Genomic DNA, 21374 nt, shown 5'->3' with positions numbered 1-21374 from the left:
GGAATCAATTGTGAGCTGATTGGTGTGTGAGCTGTTCTCCATCCAACAGCCCTTCCCATCTCAGCATCGTCACAGCTCTCTCTCCCACCCTCTCTCCCTCTCTCCCTCTCTCCAACACACACACACAGTGGACCATTCGCCTGGGCATCAATAGCCATTAACCCCCTCCTCGCCTGACTTGCACAACAAGAGCGCTTGGTTAAAAAAATGGTCCTTAACTCTTCCCAACCCAATGTCGAGCATTGCTCTGTCCGTCTCGCTCTCTCTCTCTCTGTGCGTGTGTGTGTGTGTTGTGTGTGATTGCTGTGTGTTTATGTGTGTGTGTGTGCGCGTGTGTCTTGGAGGAAAAAGCGTTAACAACAGATAACAAGAGACACACGGTCTGATTCGGAGGACGTTAACCCCTTCCCCGCCCAGCATTGTAACCGACCGGGCAAGTGGTGATCGTTGGAGAAACAGGCGAAAAATTCTTTCATTTGGCAAACTCCGCTTTGCCGTTACCCCTGGACAGCAGGTTCACCGGCATTAACACAGTCCCACAGATCAGCAGCTGCACAGCTTTCCTCGCTTTAACTCTTCATTGACACGGTTGGACAGCAGATAACAAGTTAACCCCCTTCCCATTTAAAATACTGCAGCAGCCCCCCCCCCCCCAAAAAAGAGAAAATGTCCAACCCTTTACTGACCAGCAACAATTTTCTTTTGTGTGGGGTGGGTGGGTCACCCGGGGGTTGGACACGCGCTGAAATCCGTGTAGCTCAGTGGTTAGAGCCTTTGCGTGAGAGACCTGAGTTCAAGAGCTTCCGAACCAAACTGCTGAGAGTTCCACACGTGTATGGTTCTGTTTGACGGAGCTCCGATTACTCCGCAAGCAATTACAACGACAACAACAACTTGCATTTACACAGCGCCCCTCACGCAGGGTGGCGTCCCGGAGCACGACACCGAGTCGGCGGGGAGGTTACAGTAAGCCTCGTCGGTCACTTTGAGTTTCGCTTTATATTACGACCGAGGTTGACAACATACTCTAATATTATTAATAATGCAGGAAAGTGCGGGGTTATAAATTTCGGGAGGAAGAATAAGGAGAGGAACAGTTTACGTATTCTTGATGTAAAAATTTGAAAAGGAGAAGAGCAGAGGGACCAAAGGGTTAACATACATACATACATTTTTAAAGATGGAAAGACACGTGGACAAACTAATGAGACCAATGAGAGGGTTTTATAAATAGAGACAGAGAATATAGTAACAATGAGGTGATGCTTATATTGTGAATAAATTGTTAGACTGTAGTTGGTGTATTGTGTTCTGTTTTGGTCACTGTACTTTAGGAAGCATGTCAGGACCATAAAGAGGATGTACAGGAGATATATTTGGATGATAACAGTGATAAATAGTTTGACCGATGAGGATAGACTGAAGGAAGGAACCTTGCCCTATTTTCACAGGAACAGAGCAATGTTGAGGGGAGACCCGGTCGAAGACATAAATATTAAGAGGGGCTTTGATGAAATTGATGGAGAGAAATTATTTATTTTGCTCGGTGAGTCGGTGACTAGAGGGCGTCAATTTAACATTGTGCGAAAGTGCGCTGATTTAATATAATTAGCAAACTAAGAGGATTTTTTGTTGTTGTTAGGATGTGGCACTCTTCCTGGTGTGATGGCCAAGGCAGGAATCATATTAGCTTTTAAGAGAGAACAAGATTGATATCTAACAGTTAGTCGTGTACCAAGATGCTGGGGAAAAAGCCGAGAAATGGGACTTAATGGATTGCTCTTTCAAAGAGATATAACTGACACGATGACCCAAACGGCCTTCTTTTCTGCTGTAAATGTTTACTATTTTATGGTTCTCATTTTCTAACCCACTGCATCTATTTCATTTGGCCTTGAGGCCCATTAATGCATCCTACACTGACCTCCAGTGCAACATCAGGAACTGTGTGAATTTAAGCCTGGGCACCACGAGGTGTGGTGTTACCCAATATTAAACCACTGTGCTATCAGGTAAGGCAAGTGTCAGTCAGGTTGTTATTCTGTGTGCAGAACCGACAGGGAAGCAAAGGAAGTCTTCCTCTTTTCTTATCAGGTGACCTTCCTGGTAGAACTCCTCCATACTGTGACCAAACATGAGGCTAATTCGCTAAAGATCATAGATCACCCCAAGTTTGGGGTGGGTGGGGGGAGGGGGTGTAACTGTAAACATGATATAAAAGCATGATTTTTGATCAGATAAATGGGGAGAAACCGTTTCCAACGGTTGGCGAGTTGATAACGAGGGGTGGGACATAAATTGGGGATTATTACCACAGAAAAATCAAAGGGAGAAAGTGAGGAAGAATCTCTTCTGTTGCTTATGATACGATCCCATTTACAGTTATTTCACATCGAGAGCTCGTCTCAAAGAGCTTTGACCGAAAGCAGGGTCAAAGAGATACATCGTGCTTAGAGGAATATTAGGGAATGGAATGACCTCTTAAGAACGGTGGTTGAATGAGAATATCCATAATGACCTTAAAAGGGAACCAGTCAAATATTTGAAAAGGTCTGGGGAAAGGGTAGGGAAGTGGGAATAAACGGGGAATTCCTTCAGAGAGAGCCAGCATAGGCACAAAGGGCCAAATGACCTCCTTTGTGCTATAAAATCCTATGATTTTGCAAAGTGATTCACTGAGAAGCGAACAAAAGGCACAGATGTTACATTCTTCAGTCTCGCTCTGTGAAATGTTGTCAGTCAAGTGCAAGTCAACTCTGCAACTTTATACTTGACCCAAAAAGGACTAAAGTTACAGCAACTTTGGTGCCTCTGAGATTGCCTCTGAGGCCCCCAAATTCCACTTAGTCCTAGCTTGTGTCACTATTCTGTCTTAAAGCTTCAAGATTTCGATTAAGATTAAGTCAGACCCACAAAAGACACAGTCAAAACCGCTTTACAGTATATCCTGTGAAACGCTTTGAGGCACTTCTCGACGATTTGATAAGTCGCTGTGTCAAACGTAAGGATTTTTTTATTGTTATTAAAACCACCTCGCGGGTTCCCAATGGGGTGTTGCCGAGCGCAAATTGGCTGCCTCGTTTCTCCTACAAAATACGCGGCGAGAAATCCTGCGAAGCTCTTCACGAGACATCCTCCCGGTGTGAAAGGCGCCCAATCGAAAACAATGAATGGCTACCTTGCTATTTGTGCAGAAGGAGCCTTTCTAAGATTACATACACGACAACAAAATGCTGTGAAATGGAGCTGCGCACCATAGTTCTAGCAATCCCAGGAGAGGGGTATTTTTACATTAGCCGCACAGTCCCTAACCTCTGCGTGTCGTGGGGCTGGGCTTAAAACCTAGCCCTTTGCAGGCAATGTCAGACGTACATCGAAACGGGGGAGGAAAGGGCGAAATTGGAGTCTTGAAATCGAACACTTATTAAATAATAATAGTAATAACAATCTGGGAATAGTTAAAGGACCTAGCCATTACAGCTACCTCTGGAGACCGCAATGTGATCCGTCCAAGGCCCGTCTAATACTCACTTCCCAAAGCATTTCAGGAATATGTACTTAAAACCGGATTCTCAGATTTTTGAGTTTCTGCCAATGCATAAATACTTCAGGAAAAAAAAATACTTTGAGGGTTTTTCGAAGGAGAGTTTCTTTCCCCCTCCCACCTCAAATCACCTCGATCATCACGGGTTTATTATATGCTTGACAGCTGTTGAGCTGTCCTGAATGAACAGAACGGTTGTTGTTAATTCCCAACATGACCACAGCTTCGAATTATCGTAATTTGAGCATCTCAATCTGATCTGCCCCCAGGACAGAACTGCTGAGGAAACGCTCTCCCGGCCAGTCATGAGTCATCGTGGGACCCACACATGTAATCGAGCCAGGCAGAGACTTTCAGGGGCTATTTTTTACACGCCCTGAGAGAGGGGCTGGGTAAGAGGGATAAATGAATGCACAAAGGGGCAGTGGTTTAACGGCGAGAGAGAGAGAGAGAGGGAGAGACAGAAAGACAGACAGAGTAAAAAGAAAGAAGGGAAGAAAGCAAGCCACATCTCTATGAAAAATTCATCCTAATTTCCCCTTTTACTCCCTTGCTAATTATCTTAAATTGATGTCTTCCAGTCACTGACTCACTGCCCAGTGGAATTAATGTCTCACTATTGACTCTATAAAACCATAATGTTAAAGACTTCAAGCAGGTACTCCCCTCAACATTCCCTGTTCCTCCAGTTCTGATTTTCTTCGTGAAGATAGGCCCAGTTCCTCTGGTCTCTGCTCAGAGGGCAAGTCGACGTATAATCCTAGTAAATCTCCTCTCTGCGATTCTGATGTCCTTCCCAAAGTGGGATGATCAATCGAGGGGACACGGAACTATTCATGAAGAACCAGGGCAAGTTCTTGGAAGCTGTCAGGGGACAGTAGTGAGAAAGGAATCGTATACTTAGTTGCAGCGGGGTTGGGGGGTTGCGCGGGAAGTGTGATGGAGTAATGGTTTACCTGTCTGTGACTGGTACTATTCAATCCTCAGAAGTAGGAGGGTTAAGGTTAGGGTTACATGGGGAGCGAGTTAAAAGAGCGCCGGTTTACTCCAGTCTGCACCCAGTGCTCTGTTACTGTGAAACCCGCAGCTCAGGGCGAAGAAATATGATATGTGGCTGGTGATTACCTCGACTTTGTGCCGACACATGTCTTCTACACCCCCCCACACCCCTCCCCACTCCCACTCTCGCTCCAACCCCCTCATTCTCATTGTCACGCCTGATTGTCAACTTCGACCACGCTTACGGTCACCTCCCTCCCACCCCCTGGTTCAGTGTTAGGCTCCGCCACTGGGACCTGAGGGGGCGGGCGGGGGGGCGCTATAGAAATACAAGTTGTTGGTTGTCGTGTGTGGGGTTTCCTGAGAACGCAATCCAGGACCGACATGAAGAATGCCTTGCGAGCCTATGTCCGAGGCTGTGTTTTGATGTCCGTAAGCGGGTTGTCAAGTCCAAACATCTACTCCATACTTCACGACCCACAGCCAATAGCCCGGTCAATAAGATTGATCGAGGAGCAGAGTGAATGGTACCCGATCCAGACAGATGGAGCCTCGCTTGGCTTAAATCCTTGGGACGCAGAGGGTTAATCATTCTATTAGATAGATTGGCTCATCCTTTCAAACATTCCCAATTAATTATTTTGAACCACCTAAGGTCACGGCTACAAACAAATAAAACAAGTGTGCTGGATTCTCCTGACCGTTACCATCACCCGAAAGCCCGTTCGATTCTGCTTTCAATTCAGCATTTCCTATTTGAAAGAATCATGATGGTATTAATCCTTGCATTTGATATACTGTGAAGTGAATTGACTGCACATTTTGTGGCCGAAATGCGACAACCAATTGCAAACAGCAGTGTCCCACAAACAGCCATGGATTGAATTACCAAGCTTATTTATTTATTTATTTATTTATTTGCAGGTATTAATACCCACGGAAGGCAATTCGCCAATGGACTAACAAGTGGGTTCCTACTTACCGCTAGGTAAGCAGAGGCGTGCGGAGTAAAGAAACTTGCTGAACTCGGGTCCTGTCATTTGCAAGGCGAGTGTGCTAATCACTGTTGCGTGGGATTCTACGACATAGTGCTTCATCACATAGGAACCAATGCAGATTCTTTTTCTTAAAACCAATCTCTGCCCCATAATGTACGGTAAATAAAGGGTATTTACTTTAAGTGTATATCTTAGCCCGACAAGTCGTATTCGGTTAATCGTTTAAAGATAGTATTGCAGACAATGCATTGTAAGTAGCACACTCCAAGCTTTGCTTAAACTGTCCCATTATAACTATGAAATACAAGCCTCTCAAACAAAACACTACAGCGCTCTTTAAAGCTCCGCTCAAGTGCTGACTACGGTAAAATGTATAAAATATAACACACTTGACAGGTGAGCAAGGTTTTTCCATTTATCTCTTTTAAAAACATCTTATTGATTATCATCAGCCCGTTACTTTATCCTACCCTCAACCCTGCTCACTTAACTGCTGTTTCCTGCGGTATTATTTGACATAGCATCTCTAATGTCACGATGGCTCAAAGCCTTTCATCGGTAATTTACTGTAATGACTGGGTGTTTTGAAGAGCAATTTTCAGGGGTATGGGGAAAAGGTAGGTAGAAATATATAGGACTGAATGTATCGTTCTTTCACAACATCAAAAATGGGCCAAATGACTTTCTCAGTAACGTAGAAACTTACAGCACAGAAGGAGACCATTCTGTGCATTCTGGCCCTTTTAAGAGTGATCCATTCGGGCCCATTGACCGGTGTTGTCCCTGTGCCACTGATATTACTCCATTTAAGATATTTTGCTTCTGCTGTGTAAGTGTCTATGATTTCAAAGGCAGCAGCAAAGTCCCACAAACTGCAATGAGGCAAAAGTCGAGGGTTGGTGCTAGTTTTAAGTGGTGCCTCTAGTGGAACGGTTAGCACCATTGCCTCGCAAGCGAGAGGACCTGGGTTTGATTCCCGGGCGGATCGAAACCTTAGGCAATTTGAATTTCTCCACACGCCTCTGCTTACCGAGCAGTGAGTAGGAACGTGGCTGTCAGTCGATTTGCGGATCAGTTTCTGGGGATAATAATCCCTCAACAAAACAAACATTTGGTCACTCAATCCCCTGTCGCAATTGGCTGCCGCGTTTCGCCCACGAAATACCCAGTCAATCCACTTTACAATATATTCTGTAAAGCGCTTTGACTTGAGACGTCTCGAGGACGTGATAAGGCACTACATCAAATGCAAGAATTATTGCTATTATTATCCTAATATTGTGTGCTTGCCACGTTTAGCTTCTACAAAGGATTTAATTCCAACAGTGTACAGATCGGTATCGAGACGGTAGTTAACAATTGCAATGGATTAGATTAACATCCTTCGCTTTTCTCTCTTCGTTTTCATTGGGTTGTGAGTGCCAATGGGATCATGGGGGGGGGGAGTGGGGCGGGGGGGGGGAGAGGGGAGCACCAGATGGTAGCAGAATTATCATTAGTACAGATAAAGGCAAGAGCGATTCACAATCAATTGTACATGTTAATTCAGCTGCCTCACACCATCAGCCTCAGTAAGCCTTCCGCATATGGTAACTCAAGGTGCTCATAGCTCCTCCATTGCAATCAACTCAAAATATTCAAACTAATAATAATAATAATAATCCTTGCATTTGATATAGCGCCTTATCAAGTTGTTGCCCTTCACGGAACATACTCTGAAGTGGATTGACTGTGTATTTGTGGGGGAAAGGGCACGGTGGAGAGGTACGATTCCGACGTGATCCCCAATAAAGGGTATAACGAGAAGTGGAGAGGTACAACTGGCAGAGAGATGTGGAGCAGTAAAGCGATAGTAAAGCGTTGTGCGGGGGTGGTGGGGGAGGGGGGAACCTCACTTTATCTTCCCGAGAACTTGCTGCTGGGAGAATTAAGTGCCCCCCGAGAGGCTCGTCCTTTCTTATAGACAGCTGTTACAGCTGTTCACGATGACAGTTAAAGTGCATGAAATAGCATCCCCGGAGCCTGCAGCAAGTCTAGCAGTGGCTGAGCTGAGCTGAAGGTACGGTGACCACAGCATTACCTTGAGACACAATGTGCTCCCACCATGGTTCCCGAGGTTAATAATGGTAATAATATTAATCGTTGCAATGAAAAGCAGAAGTCACTGGGAACACTCAGCTGGTCAGGCAGTATCTATGGCAGCGAGATACATCTCTACATAGATGCTGCCTGACCTGCTGAGTTTTCCCGGCGACTTCTGTTTTTATTTCAGATTTCCAGCATCTGCAATATTTTTCCCATAATAATTCTTGCATTTGAAACAGTGCCTTTCACATCAGGAGGACGTCTCACAGTGCTTTACTTGGCTGCAACCCCCAGCTCGATGCTCATCCAGCCTCATAAAGCGCTCCAGGATGCTATCCTGCATTAAGGACGCTATATATAATGTCTGATGAATTAGTGGTATCAAGGGACTAAACATAGCCTTAATAGTTTTGAACTCACAACCTTCTGACTCAGAGGTGAGAGTGCCACCAACCGAGCCAGGCTGAGACCCAAAGCCCATTGCAAGGAATATTTTCTACTTTAATATTAAAATGCGTATCTATTCCTAGTATCTCGGCAATACATTTGCCACTAAAAAGCTACCCCCCACCCCTTCTGCTCGCACACAACACTGCAAAATAGGTCATCTATCACTCAATGTTCAGCTTTTCAATGTTAATATCTGATGGTTCCCCAGTTGGCAGCTTTTTATTCTATTTTTCTTGTACATATGTTGGGTTGGTCATATACTGTTTGGGTATAATACTTCACTGACTGGTTGTGGGACGCTGCTGTGCGCAATTGGCTGCCGCATTTCGCCCACAAAAATACACAATCAATTCACTTTACAGTGTATTCTGTGAAGCGCTTTGAGATGTCTCGACGACGTGATAAGGCGCTATATCACATGTGCTTTGTCGGCAAACAGGGCAGCCAATTTGCACACAGCAAACGTCCTACCTAACAACCACGAAGTAAGAGTTTTATTTGGGGGATTGTTCGCCAGGAACCGTTTGGTTGGTTCATAACCCATCATTTCCACAAGAGCAGCTCGCTGTACTTTAGCTACGGAGATCAAAAGGAAACAAGGCTTATTCACAATGCTCACTGATGATGCACTCAGACCCCCATTCACTGAGGGGCGAGGTTGAGGCTAGGCTGCAAGACATTATTTGGGGCATTAATCACACACACGCCAGGAAAGAGAGGTTAGAATAAAGAAGTCTCTTCAGCCCATCTGATTCCAGTCCTTCCTGAACACACATGCCCTACAAACGTCCTACAAGAACTTGCTCTTACATAACTACTGTCAGGCTGGATAAACACCAATACAACAGGGAGCCCGGAGCAGAGATAAAGAAGGGTGAATTAAGTATCTTGCTTGGTCGAATTGTAATGTTTATAAATGGATTTTGAAGGCAGAGACGCAGTAAGGTGAAGAGATATCTGTGATAGGGAATCAATATTTCCCACTTTTGGATCTAGTGTTAACGTTATGGTTGACCAGGACAAAATGTTCGAACGCAGAAGGCCCTTAAGCCTATTTGATTCCAATCTTCCTTTACAGCCTCGCTACCCTCCCATTAAACCAGCATTTCTTAAATGAATTCAGTGTCCTGGCTTCTACCGCTCTCCCTGGTAACTTGTTCCAACTGTTAATTACCTTCTACGTAAAGAAATAGAAATGCACAGTCTGTAGTGTATTGGTGAGAGCACTCGCCTAGCAAGCGAGAGGACCTGGGTTCGATTACCAGGCTGAGCGAAACCTTTGGCAAGTTTCATTACTACACACACACACATAGACTGCTACCATTTTGGCCAACCTATCACTGACAGGCAGAGATTGGCAAATAGAACATGGATCGCCATCGGTATAATTTGGTCGCTCAATCCACGACTGTTTGTGGGCCGCTGCTGTGCGCAATTGGCTGCCCGCGTTTCACACACAAAATACACAGTGAATTCACCTTACAGTATATTCTGTGAAGCGATTTGAGACGTCGCAACGATGTGATAAGACGCTGTATCAAATGCAAGGATTATTATTATTATTATCTGTGGGTTACGTAACATTAAATTTGGTAAGATTAGTAAAATACACTCAGCAATATGTTTTATCCCTCCAGAACTATCAGGCACAGAAATTAACTCAAATTATTAGCAAACAATGCAGATATAAAAGAACATTCAAAATATTTTTAAATTTTTTTAAGACACCAGGAGAGAGAAATTCCTTTCTCTTTCCGAATGGTTCTATGGAATCCTTAACATTCACCTGAACAGGAGACAGGATCTCCGTAGTGATTGGAACTTGGTAATGGATAGGTTTGGGTTGCGGTGACTTGTTAATAATAATAATCCTTGCATTTGATATCGTGCCTTATCACATCGTTGACACGTCTCAGAGCGTTTCACAGAATTACTGTAAAGTGAAGTCGCTGTGTATATTATGGGTGAAATATGGCAGCCAATTGCGCACAGCAATTGATTGGTTGCTGAATTCTCAAGGACAATTTTTTAACACAACAATAATAATAATAATCGTTGCATTTCAAAAATACACTGTGAGAACGTCTCAAAGCGCTCCACAAAAGTTTCCTCTCTAGTGCAGTGACTGTGCGTTTTGTAGACAAACACAGATACCAGTTTTAGCTTTTGGTACTATTATTATTATAACCCCTCACCTGTAAGGATATAGTTCTTCACACCACGATGTAAATAGAAGGGCAAAAGCATGCCACTGAGAGAACTCACATCTATTTATAGTCCTGTCCAAAGTCAATGGGAAATTCTGCTGTTATTTATCAATGAACCACTCAGCTGATGCGGTGGCGATTGAAGAGGTAAATCGATTGCGCAATAGTTCTCGGGAATTTATAGGATAAGAAAACCCTCTTTGTATCATTTGTCTTGGATTTAACATGATTGGTGTCTTTTTCATGGCAGCTATGGAGTATGATTGTGGGCAGTAAATAAGCATTCCCTGCTTTCACAATGAGGTGAGAAGGCACTTGTAGAGTATTTCTGGTAATGAAAATGTCTAGGCGGTCTCGAGCCTTAATTTTAATTAGTAGCCTATTAACATTTTCTTTTAAGTGGTGTGATAATGACATTCCAGGAAAAGAATGTTCTCACAAGGACTCTGACACTTTACTGTAAGAATTAACCATTAAGTTTCTCTAAGTTGCTATGAAAGCTGGCGGCTTGAACTAACAGCAGGGAAAGGTAACAGCCAAGGTGGGAACTGAAGGTTGGCAGGTAGTTTGCCACGGAGATTTGCAGCTTTATCCTTCAGGATCCATCGAAATGCCTTCCAAATTAATTATTTTATACTTGACGGATTTGCAACGATTCAGCTTTGTTCAATTATTATGGCGCGCTCCAAGTTGTATTTGTTCTGCCTTCATTAGCTTGATCTGGCTGACCTTATCTCAGATTACAGAGACTTTTTCTGGATATGTGGAAATGTGAGGCAGGAGGCGGGAAATTGGTGCTGAATCATTTCCGTCACGCTGTTAGTTGGTTTACGCACAGCACTCTGGATGCCCACCAGAAAATGAAACAGTTAGTTCAAATCAGTTCCAATCTGGGATATTTCCAATGGTGAAATATATTCTGTGAAGCGCTTTGAGGCGTCTCGAAGACGTGATTAGGCGCTATATCAAATGCAAGGATTATTATTATTATCATAAATATTTAGAAAAACTTCTCCTCCTGGTGTTCTGCATTACTTTACCTTGTGTACATTTGTAGGATCAATGAGGGAGTTAGCTAAAGCCAACCAAGTCTTTGCAAGAAACGTGAACCAAAAAGGCTAATGGGTCAGATAGCCATGATAAGAGCTTTTAGCAAATTTATTTGATATTCCCCAGAACGGTGGGAGTTAAAGAGAAGCGATTTTCTCCAATTGCACGCACCAGTATCCCACAAACAAATCGTGGATCGAGTGATTTAGGTGCTTTTCCTTGGAGGGATTATAACCCTCGGAGAGCAGTCCGCCAATCGACCAAGGTTCTTACTTACTGCTGGGTAAACAGAGGTGTGTAGGGTAAGGAAAGTTGCCTAAGGTTTCGCACCGCCCAGGAAATGAACCCGGGACCTCTCGTTCGCGAGGCGAGCGTGCTAACCACTACGGTATGGGACTCCGCGAATAACAAAACAAATAAAGAAACATAAAGGGCTGGAAGCTGAAAGTGAGCGTCGTGAACCAGAGCAACACATTACTGAGCGCACTTGAATAAACAGGGAACAATGGGCACAATTAATTAACAACATATGTCGGTCACAATATGGATCAAGCTAATTCTGCCCCTTGAAATAGGATTTAAGCCTTTCAAACAAAACATCAGCCTGTTAATAGTTTTGTAACCTGTATCATGGTATAATGATATTTTAACAACAAACTGCTTTTATTCCATTTCCAATTTATAAAGCCTCTCTGTCTAATCCCATGCTCTGAACTACACTAGGATTATAGACCCGCTTAGAAATGGGTTCTGTGATTTACAATAGCTGTTGAAATCTGGCTGCTTAGTGATCCAATAATTTTATAGTCTTTCATAATAATTCTGTAATAACACCACACATCTGTTATAGTCACACAGTCTCATCTCTCAACGAGTTTTCAGTGACCTCTGTTGTTTTGATCATAGAATCATCGACTCCTACAGCACAGAAGGAGGCCATTCGGCCCATCGTTCGTGCCTGTGCTGAAAGAGCTACCCAACTAGTCCCACTCCCCCGCTCTTTCCCCATAGCCCTGTGACTTTTTTCTTTTCAAATACCTTTCCAATTTCCGTTTGAAAGTTGGTATTGAATTTTCTGCCACGTTTCCGCCCTCAAAATTTACAGTCAGTAACTTTACACTATATTCTATGAAGCGCATTGAGACGTCTCAACGACATGATAAGGTGCTTTATCAAATGCAAGCATTATTATTATTATTATTATTATTAAGGTCTCAAAGAGCCTCATGTGTCATTGGTGTTTCATTAGTGGTAAACAAGGCAGTCATTTTGTATACTGTATACAGCCAAGTCCCACAACAGTCTGCAAGTTAATTAATAATTAAACTGGTGGACTGTTGACCAGGACATGGGGAGAAACATTTTCCCAATAATGTTCGTAGGATCTTATATGTCCTCCTGAACAGGTAGATGGGAGTTTGGTTTACAATGACCCATTGAGGACATTTAAGCCTATTCCATGACACAAGGCTACATTTTGTGAGGTACGAAATGGCAAAGGAATTCTTTATATGTCGTTTCATTTCACATGACGCTTTTAAGTGACAAATTACATTTCACATCTCTGCGACAATCTGCGAGTACAATTCCTGGCAAATGGATCCCGCTGGTCATAATGTTTTTTTTCATAGATATATATATATATATATATACAATAATATATTAAAATTGTTTTTAAAAAAAGATAGTCAGAGAGTTGAAGCACAAAATATTCAAAGCAAATGTTCAAACAATTCGGTGCCGGTAGCAAAACAGAATGGAAATGGGATGCGTGTTAATCAGAAATATCTCGGGGAGGTTAAAAGTGTTTCCAGGTGTAACTAATGCTCCCAAAGGAACCATATGCAGTGCGAGGCCATGCTACGCTGAACTGAATGTGGTCTCCCGAGGTTTTTTTGACGACTTCTTCACGTCTGATCATGTCATTAAATTACCAACGGGCTGAATGTGCTGGGCTTTGGCTTACATCTGCGATTGACAGCAAATGTACCGCAAGCCATTGAGTTCCAAAGCTTACAAACTTTTGGCCTATCGATCGAGCCAGAGTCCGTCAGTCTGGCTGCACGTGAGCTGTTTGTTTAGCTTGCGGTTCTGTAGGAGAAGGGAGATTCTCTCTCCCGGTGTCCTGGGCAACCAACCAACGATCCCACACCTACAACTGCGCATTCACCTCGCGGCAGTTTGTGGGACATTGCTGTGCACAAATTGCCTGCTGCCGTTTGCCTACAAAAGACACAGTTGCAGATCTTTATGGGGGGAGTGACCAGTGTTATCTGGGAAATTTTTTGTCAGGTTTTCGAAATCTTCCCTTCTTTTTTTCGAATCGCCCCACAGGATCTGAAATGTCCATCTCAACACGCAAATGGGACCTTGCTTTAACATCTCATCCAAAGGATGTCACCTCTGACAATACAGTGCTTCCCAAGTACTGTTTTGCAATGTCAGCCTGGACTGTGAGCTCAAGGTCCTGATGTGGGTCTTGTGGGTTGCAGAATGGTGCTAATACTTGCCTCGTGCGAGTTATTGAAGCAGAGCCCCTCAAACGCATGCCTGTAAAGTCTTGATTGTTTATATAAAACCTTACAGCGTGTTAGCGGCAATTCAGGGCGAGGGAAGAGAGGAGATAAGAGCATCATGTACTCGCTGCTCTCTAGGCAAAAATAACATCAGTCAAATATTATTCACGTAAAGCAAACAAATAATAAATCATACATAAATAATCCTTGCATTTGAAATAATCCAAGTCAGGCGGGCTTTCATGTCTTACGAGATTTAATATAAAGTGAAGTGACTGCGTATTTGTAGGCAAACACAAGAGGCCAATTTGCACACAGCAATGTCCCACAAACAGCTGTGAAATAAAGGATGGTCTGATTTCATTGGTGGTGGGGTGGGGGGGGGGTGAAATATTATATATAAATGAGTGAAGGTTACAACTTTTCCCATCGCTGTCCGTAAGGAAAGTGAGTTTCATTTTGGAGGTTCGTTTTTGTAAAAAGAAAGAGGGGAGCGAGAGAGAAGTAAAGAGAGAGGGAGAGAGAGAGAGGGAGAGAGAGAGCGCGCGAGGCCAGAGCAGAATATCAGAGGCTGGATAAGCTTCCACAGCCGCCTGTCTGTGACTATCAAGGACCCATTGGTATCTCTGTATCTCTGGTGTTCCAACAGGCCCTCCTCACAACAATGCTCCATCTGTCAGCCAGATGCCAGCACAGAGTCAGTCACTGTCAACGCGAAGCAGAATGCTGCAATTGTACCTCTTGTTTTTGTCCCCAGTTTTTGTTGTCAATCAGCGAAATCTCCTGGCACGCCATCACCCCCAAGCTCTCAAAAAGATTTACAACCTCAATGATCTGATCCCTCGCACTCACAATCAGAGGGTTTGTATAAGGTGTTTGGTACAAACAGAGGCATTCGCACTGCAGGGCTTTGCTGATGATTGAACTCATCACAAAGCAGTAATTTAAGGCCCCGTCTCAAACTTTGCCCGTTGCCTGGAGTTTGCACTGTTCATCTCCTTTCCAAAAATAGACCTGCATCTCAGTCATTCAGACTAAGAATAATAATAAGAAGAAGAATCTTAAAGACTATATAAAGTAAAGCTCTGGGACACTATTTGAATCATGACAATATTCAGGCAGGATAATAAGCAAAACACACGGTCAATCCACTTTACAATAAACTCTGTGAAGCGCTTTATGACATCTCAACGTGGAGATAAGGTGCTACATCAAATGCAAGGATTATTATTATATTATTACATTCTGTTTTTATTCAGCTTTTAATCTCCTATTACGACGATCTGAATCCATAGCCGGAGAGACTCGAGAAAGGATTTTCGTTTGCATTTGGAGCAGTGAATGGATTCTGAAGCCACAGCGAGAGAATTCCTGCTTCTCTTAATAAACTCCTTAATGACTCCAGTCACCGACGTGGGACAGAAAGGAACGTGCTTGGAGCCGGCGCCTGAACAAATTCACCTCTCACAGCCTCCAAATGCTTTCCAGATGCCTCAATCAATGAGGTGTTTTTTTGGGGGCAGTGAATTCCTCAGGAGGTTGAGCAGACACTAGGTCGCTGTAGGGTCCCTGCAGCCCCAATCGGAAATGCTTCCAGCTCACAGTCAGTGGACCTGCATTGCCTGATGAGGCCGGGGAGTTTGGAGTTCGATAGCTTAGCGGTTAGAGCGCTCGCCTCGCAAGCGAGAGGACTCGGGTTCAATTCCTGGGGCCCGGGGCAAAACCTTAGGCGAATTTCCTTCCTCCGCACGCCTCTGTTTGCCCAGCAGTAAGTAGGAACCCGGTTGTTAGTGGATTGACAAATCACCTTCTGGGGTTAATAGTCCCTTAAAGTAAATAGTAATTTGGTCACTTAAACCACGACTGTTTGTGGGGGCGCTGCTGTGTGCAATTGGCTGCCGCGTTTCACCCACAAAATACAGTGAATTCTGTGAAGCGTCTTGAGACGTCTTAATGGCCTGATAAGGTGCTATATGAAACAAAAGGGTGATTATTATTATTATTAAAATGACCTGCATATACGCCATCATTAGACTTGACCGTAAATACCTGTGAAGCACTTTTGAGGAGTTTGGATTTCTCGTTGCTGAATTGAATGGATTTGTTGTTTTCTTAAAAAAATATTTTGTAAAATAATTACTTTGCCTTCCCATCCTCGCTATTGTGTAACTCTTAATTGGGGTTAATAGATTTCTGATGTAAGGCTTTGATGAGACGTCAAAAGTTCTTTCTATCTCACAGGGAGCAAGTCAAATATGTAACCAGAATATTATTAGGAAAATAACACTTGTTCCTAGAACAGTGAAACCTACTCTGCCCAACTATTTTTCTCTCTCCCCCTCAAAACTGCAGCTTCAATGATGTTTCATCGCTCCTCACTGTATAGTCTTCTGCACATATGATATTGTGTGATAGTCCGGCTCATTCGGTAGCACTCTCGTCTCGGAGTTAGCCCTACGTTGGGACTTTCAACTCATACTTTACCATAGGCTGCGTGATGATGCAAGACAAGTGGTAATAGTAATAATCCTTGCATTTAATTTAGCAATTTATCACATTGTATTAATTAGTAATCATTAATTATTATTAATTGATTGATTGGTAGTGACAAGTTAACCCAGGGTTGAGTTATCAGGAGTTTACTGTATTCTCCAAAGGAAGGGAATTGCACTTGATGTCCTGGTCAACAAACCTTCAGATAGATAAATCGGTCATTCACTTCATGGGTGTGAGAGGGTGCAAATTTCTGTGTACAAATTGGCTGCCAAGTTGGCTTACAAAAACAGTGCCGGTAAGACGTGACAGTGATATTAATGTGCGAAGAGCTTTGGGACACCTGATGTAATTAATGAGATCATCGGTTGCGAAGATTATTATTATTGGTTTTAATAACGGTAATAATTGTTGTGAGTGACCTCAACGTGTAACTAACGGGAGTCGAACACTGCCATCAGATCACAGCCGTGAGAGATTTATGACTCATGGCATTTCTCAATTATTTCTTCCTGAAATGACAGCGTAATTCTTGCTTTGATAGAACACCATTTTGTTGATGTCCTGCCAACCAGATTCTGAGAACTGGCTCCATTTAGGTGTGACAACTTTGTGACAACTTTGAGTTTTCACTAACTTGAACACGTAAAAACTAAACAAGAAATTCTAAAGCAACCTTGCTTGGGTTGAATTATGATAATAATACTAATATTTGATCCTCAAAGCGCTTTACAGGATATCCTGTAAAGTGCAGTGACTGTGTGTATTTGTAGTTGAACACGGCAGCCAATTTGTGCACAACAATGTCCCACAAACAGCCATGAAGTGAATGGCCAATTTTATTGCGGGGCATTGTGAAATGGGAGAATCTCCCTTCTCTTTTTTGAATAATCCCTTGAATTTCCACCTGAACACCTGAAAAGACCTCAGTTTCACCTCTGATAATGTAGCGCAACCCCAGCACTGCACGGAACATGAAGTTTATGATAATATTCCTTGCATTTGATATAGCACTCGATCACGTCGTCGAGACGTCCAACATGGCTCACAGGATATACTGTAAAATACTTTTGACTGTGTATTTTGTGAGCAAAATGGGATTTGAACCCACGCCTTCCTGAGTCGAGCGAGAGTGCAAATGACTGAAAGGGCTGAGACACATATGGAGGGGATGACGAGGTGTTTGGGTGTTCTGCTGCAGATCCAGCCCCTGTGAGGCACTTCATAAAGGTCTGAAATGTGCAAACGCACTGCGTCTTAGAGATAAATCTTTGACTGATTGCCCAATGACGCAGGGACCTGAAAGCACAGTCATACCCATGCCAGCAAGATTTTCGCAGCATTGAAATGCACTGCATATTATTAAACGAATAATGATTGAACAAAGCACGTAAAGCAGTTTTTTTTTTCAACTCCTGGATGAAAAAAATAACACACATCAGAGCCTTATGCTTCACTGAGCACCCCCATGGTTCAATCAGCACCTGAAAACATTGTTCGTCTCTGAGGGAAGATGACAGGAGAAAAAAACCTGGGAGTTTATGTTCGCATTCTCAACCCCGCTATCTCACACATCACTTTTGGTGGTGTGTGGGAGGGGGGGGTAGGGGGGCGGTGGGGAGACCGGGGGAGGAGGTTCCTGATTCTGTTGTCCTCCAACCATACGCAAGAAACTAGTTCAAGGGCTTTGCCTTTCCGTCTAATCTCCTCTCCACCTCTGTAAAAAATCCAATGCTAACCAAGTGCAAATCCTCAAGTTCCATGTAAATAGAACCATAACAATTTACAGTACAGAAGGCTATTCACCCCCATTGTGTCTGTGTCAGTTCTTTGAAAGAGGAATCCATTTCACTCCCATTCACCTGCCTTTATCTCACACCCCTGCAAATGATTCCTTATTCCTTATCACTCCAGTTTCCGGTTTAAAGCTACAACCAGAACTTGGACTTGCGCAGCGACCTTCACACAGAGCAGTGTCTCAGAGCGCTTATCAGCGGCAGAGCCTGACGCCGAGCCAGAGTAGACGGGGAGTGAGGAGGAAACCGTAAGCATGGTTGAAGAGGAAGATCTAAAAGTGGGGATCGATAATGGATTTCATTTTGACCACTGCACCTGGTAGGTCATTGCACAGCTTAACAGCACACTGTGTAAAGAAACCCTCCACACGCACACACGCACACACACGCGCACTCACTCACACACACGCGCACACTCTTTGCTTCTTTGCTAATTATCTGAAATTGATACCCTCCAGTCATTGCCTTGCTGACCAGTGGAAACAATTTCTCCAATCTACTGTGTCAAAACCCATCACAAATTCAAGGCCCTCCTGCTTCTTATCATACGCTTTGTGGAAGGCAACATAAGAAGGAACGTGCTCCAAAGAACCAATTAAGGGCACTTTATCTTCTGTCTTACGTTTGCCCTAAGATAGCATGCAATTGCACTATCCTGGGATTAGCAGGCTACCATGGCAGAGCCTCACTGAAAGTCTCTTCGCACGGCAAGTTATGATGCAAAGCACTTTGGATGCCACATCTATTCTTCATAGAGTTTAGCCAAAGTGCAATGCAGTGAACTTGTGACCAGTGTGACATCGAGAGGGGAGGGAGGTGGGGAATCTAAAAACACTGCCTTGGGAAGTCCTCTCGACGTGAACGGCGCTATACAAATGTAATTTGTTGTAGTTGTTCTTGTAGTTGGTTGTATTTGCTTTTACATAGAGCTACTTAAAGTAATGCTGCACAGAAACGGGTCGATTGACTGACGAGCCTGTGCTAGTGATTACAGTCCACGCGAGTCTCAATTCCATCTTTTACTGTCACCTGTACCTCTCTGTTCCTTTTACATGTTTTGCAACAACAACAAACTGTATATATATATATATATAGCGCCTTTCACGTCGGGAGGACGTCCTAAGGTGCTGGACAGTCGTGGGTCTGCACCCAAACTGGGGGTTGGATTTGAGAAAGTTGGGGGCCAAGGGCAATGGGGATAGAATTGGAACATAGGAACAGGAGGAGGTCATTCAGTCCCTCGAGCCTGTTCTACCATTCTATTAGATCATGGCTGATCTGTATCTCAACTCCAATTATCCTGACCTACCAAACATCGATTTACCTTAATCTTAAAAAATTGAATGGATCCAGAATCCACAGCCTTTTGGGGGAGACAGAGAGTTCCAGATTTTCACGAGCCTTTGTGTGAAACGTAGGAAGGTGACCGAAGGCGTGGTCAAAGAAGAAGATCATGAGGTGGACCTTGAAGAAGGCGAGGGAAGGGGTGAGGGCAAAGGGATTCTGAGGTGGAGGTGGGGGAGTGAGTGTTCCAGAGGGCATTTTAAAATAATCGAACACTTCCGTAGAATCCACCTTTCTCGAGTTCTACTCCACACCGCTTCGTGTGGAGTGAGAAAAAACCCAATGAAAGAAATGGTGCAAACCTCAGAGGTCATTGGCAAGCCTGAGGCACACTTGTTCTGATCTTAATATATAATGATTGAGCTAATGAAAAGATTAAGTAAACGTTAGGAACCATTTTGCTGTAATGGATCAGCATTTTTATCGCACAGTAGTCTTCTGTTTCGCTAAAACTGACAACTCAAGACTATGCACAAGAAAAATGAAAACAAATCACCATATTTATTATAATATATTGCATATTTAACCTGGGGCCTGACTCTGTAAAATTTCTATATCAATTTCAGCCGGGTATGAATGCTCAATGGCGAAGGTTGGCGGTTAACAGTGATTCATTTTGTTCTCTGTGTAAGATTTTTCTTTGGTTGGCCTGGTGTCTGACACATGGGGAAACCCATCACCATGCTTAAGAGTTTGTAATGATAATAATAATAATCCTTGCATTTGATATTGCACCGTATCACGTCGTTGAGACGTCTCAAAGCGCTTCACAGAATATACTGTAAAGTGGATTGACTGTGTATTTTGTGGGTGAAACGTGGCAGCCAATTGCGCACAGTAGTGTCCCATAAACCATCGTGGATTCTTTTAAGGGACTATTACCCCCATAAAATGATCCGGCAATTGACTAACAACTAGGTTCCTACTCACTGCTAGATAAACAGAGGCGTGTGGAGTAAGAAAACTTGCCCAAGATTTCGCTCCGCCTGGGATTCGAACCAGAGTCCTCTCGCTCGTGAGGCGGGTGCTCTAACCACTACGCCACAGGACTCCAGAATTTCTAAAACACTGAGTGCTGTTTTTATTTTTCGCGTTCAACATTTTGGAAATGCGCGTGAACATTACACGTTTTATAAACGAGGAAACAGTTAAGAAACAGTGCAGATTGGATAGCGACTGTCGCCTTTGCCCCTCAACCGAGAATGGATCCTGAGCCAAAGAGAAAGGCCAACTCACTCTGAGTCAGATACAAGGGACTCACAAATCATTTTCTGCACAGAACAGGAGCGTCTTTATGATCGGAAGTATGGGAGCTGCTCCCAGTTATGAGATACATCCCAGTGTATCTCATCTTTCTTTTGGCTAAAGAGCAGCAGATTAGCAGCCAGATTTGCAGTAAATGGGATGCAATTTAGCTGAAACAATCAAGTCCCTTGCATTCAGTACCATGGTAACTGACTAGGAAATTAAAATGTTTTCACAACATAAGGGTTTCACTGTATATCTTTTTTTCTATATAATTATGCCCCCCACTGGTGCAGACCAGGGTGTCTGTGGCTTACATTTGGTTGCTCTCAATGCTGCTCTGTTGCGGTCTGTTGTGGAGCACAAAGCCGAGAATGTCACTTTTACCCTATAATGCTCATCAGATTCAACCATCAGATTAACTCAGAGGCAAAGCCTCAATGTGTATGTTCAATCGAACAAGTCAGTGCCTTGGGGATAAGGATGTCAAGAGGGTGAAGAGGAGATTTACCAGAATGATACCAGGGAAGAGGGACTTCAGTTACGTGGAGAGACGAGAGAGGCTGGGATTGTTCTCCTTGGAGCAGAGAAGGTTGAGTGGAGATTTAATAGAGGTGTTCAGAATTACGAAGGGTTTGGATAGAATA

The 21374-nt window shown here is 43.5% G+C and overlaps 1 protein-coding gene across 1 annotated transcript in view; it reads right to left on the bottom strand.

The window, feature by feature from the left end:
* LOC103180278 (opioid-binding protein/cell adhesion molecule homolog) overlaps nt 1–21374 on the bottom strand; it is a 546144-nt gene that overhangs the window by 240351 nt on the left and 284419 nt on the right. The window lies entirely within an intron of this gene.

The sequence above is a fragment of the Callorhinchus milii genome, unplaced genomic scaffold (genome assembly GCF_018977255.1).
Source record: "Callorhinchus milii isolate IMCB2004 unplaced genomic scaffold, IMCB_Cmil_1.0 Scaffold25, whole genome shotgun sequence".
Taxonomy (NCBI): Eukaryota; Metazoa; Chordata; class Chondrichthyes; order Chimaeriformes; family Callorhinchidae; genus Callorhinchus; species Callorhinchus milii.
The sequence above is the reverse complement of the archived record's forward strand: the minus strand, read 5'-3'. Positions and strand labels throughout refer to the sequence as shown.